Below are 2096 nucleotides of genomic sequence, written 5' to 3' on the forward strand. Positions count from 1 at the left end.
TTAAGAAATTCTCCTGCCTCGGCCCTTCTATTTTTTTTTTTTTTTGAATTGGAGTCTCACTCTGTCACCCAGACTGGAGTGCAGTGGTCACTCCCGGCCACCGCAGCCTTGACCTGCTGGGCTCTGGTGATCCTTCCACCTCAGCCTTCCAAGTAGCTGGAACTACAGGCGCGTGCTACCATGCCTGGCTAATTTTTGATTTATGGTAGAGATGAGGTCTCGCCAAGTTGGCCGGGCAGGTCTCGAACCCGCGGGCTCAGGCAATCCACTCACCTCGGCCTCCCAAAATGCGGGATTACTGCCTCGGCCTTTCAAAATGTTGGAATTATAGGCTTGAGCCACCAAGCCCAACCTAGGCATTTTAAGACAAAGGAAAATGAAGATGTGTTGTGAATGTTGCCCTAGGAGAGTGGATCAATGTGCTCAGGAATGAGTGGGTATTATAGGGACAAGAAACAGCAAATAGAAATTGTTGAGGAGCAGCGCATGGTGGCTCATGCCTGTAACCCCAGCACTTTGGGAGACTAGGTGAGAGGATTGGCTGAGCTCACAAGTTTGAGACCAGCCTGGGCAACTTGGTGAGACCTTGTCTCTACAATTAAAAAAAAAAATTAACTGGACATGGTGGTGCGTGCCTGTGATTCCAGCTACTTGGAAGGCTGAGACAGAAGGATTACCTGGAAGGCCAGTCATTGCTCCTGGTAGCCTTGGACTCCTGTACTCAAGTGATCCTCCCATCTCAGGCTCCCAAAGTGCTGGGATTATAGGAGTGAGCCCCGAAGGATGATGCTACGGTGGCCATGAGCATACCACTGCACTCTATCCTGGGTGAAAGAGTGAGAATCCTACTAAAAAAAAGAAAAGAAAAGAAATTGTCCAGGAAAGAAATGTGGTAAGGCCAAGCAAAGTGACCACCTGGGCATGGTAAATAAAGACCTATAGACAGCAGAGAAGAAGGAATGAATGAAGAAGAGACTGAAAATGCTACAAAGAGGGTCTCATTAATGGAATGAGAACTGCTTTAAAAAAGTAACATGGAAGGCCAAGTGAGGTGGCTCACATCTATAACCCAGTACTTTGGGAGGCCAAGGCGAGTGGATTGCCTGAGCCCACGGGTTCGAGACCAGCCTGGGCAATTTGGTGAGACCTCATCTCTACAATAAATCAAAAATTAGTCGGGCGTGGTGGTATGTGCCTTTAGTTTCAGCTACTTGGAAGGCTGAGGCAGAAGGATCGCCTGAGCTGCGGGGCCATGAGGGTGCCACTGCACTCCAACCTGGGCGACAGAGTGAGACTCCAACTGGGGGGGGACGTATCATGGAGACTGTAGGCCTAAGGGCACAGACTAATGGGCAGGCAAGTAACAAGGAACAAACTTGAGGTTAGGAAGGAAATGGAAGGGAAAGAAAGGTTAACAAGAAATCTATTGCTGCTGGGCCAGTGGCTCACACCTGTAATCGCAGCAATTTGGGAGGCAGAGGTGAGAGGATTGCCTGAGCCCAGGGGTTTGAGACCAGCCTTGGGACCTTGGCGAGATCACGTCTCTACAAAGAATAAATTTAGCAGGACGTGGTGGTGCAGACCTGTGGTTCCAGCTACTTGGAAGACTGAGGTGGAAGGATCACCTGAGGCCAGCAGGTTGAGGCTTCGGTGGCTGTGAGCATGCCACTGAACTCCAGCCTGACCTGCAGAGTGAGACTTTGACTCCAAAGAAAAAGATTTCAAAGCTGGCTAAAGCTCCAGTAGAATTCTACCGCTTGCAAGCAGGAGTAAAGAAGATGGATGATTCAGGAGTAAAGAAGATGGATGATTAGGAATGTCCTTAGTTATGCATAATAAGCCCCTTTATCACACCGGAGTTTATGCTAAAAAGTTGATTTACGATGCGGAACCCAGGTAGCCCTGGGCTGGGGCGGGTCACCCAGTGATTAGAGGATTGAAACTTTCAGCCCTATCCAACTACCAGGAAAAAGCAGGGTGACTGGAGATTACATTCTACGAAAACTCTTGAACGAGATTTGAAGAGCTTCGGAGTTACCCAACACTCGGAGCTGCTGAGAGGGTGGCATACCCATGGAGGGCATGGAAGCCCCATG

The sequence above is a fragment of the Carlito syrichta genome, unplaced genomic scaffold (genome assembly GCF_000164805.1).
Source record: "Carlito syrichta isolate Samal-C Ts95f unplaced genomic scaffold, Tarsius_syrichta-2.0.1 Scaffold136007, whole genome shotgun sequence".
Taxonomy (NCBI): domain Eukaryota; kingdom Metazoa; phylum Chordata; class Mammalia; order Primates; family Tarsiidae; genus Carlito; species Carlito syrichta.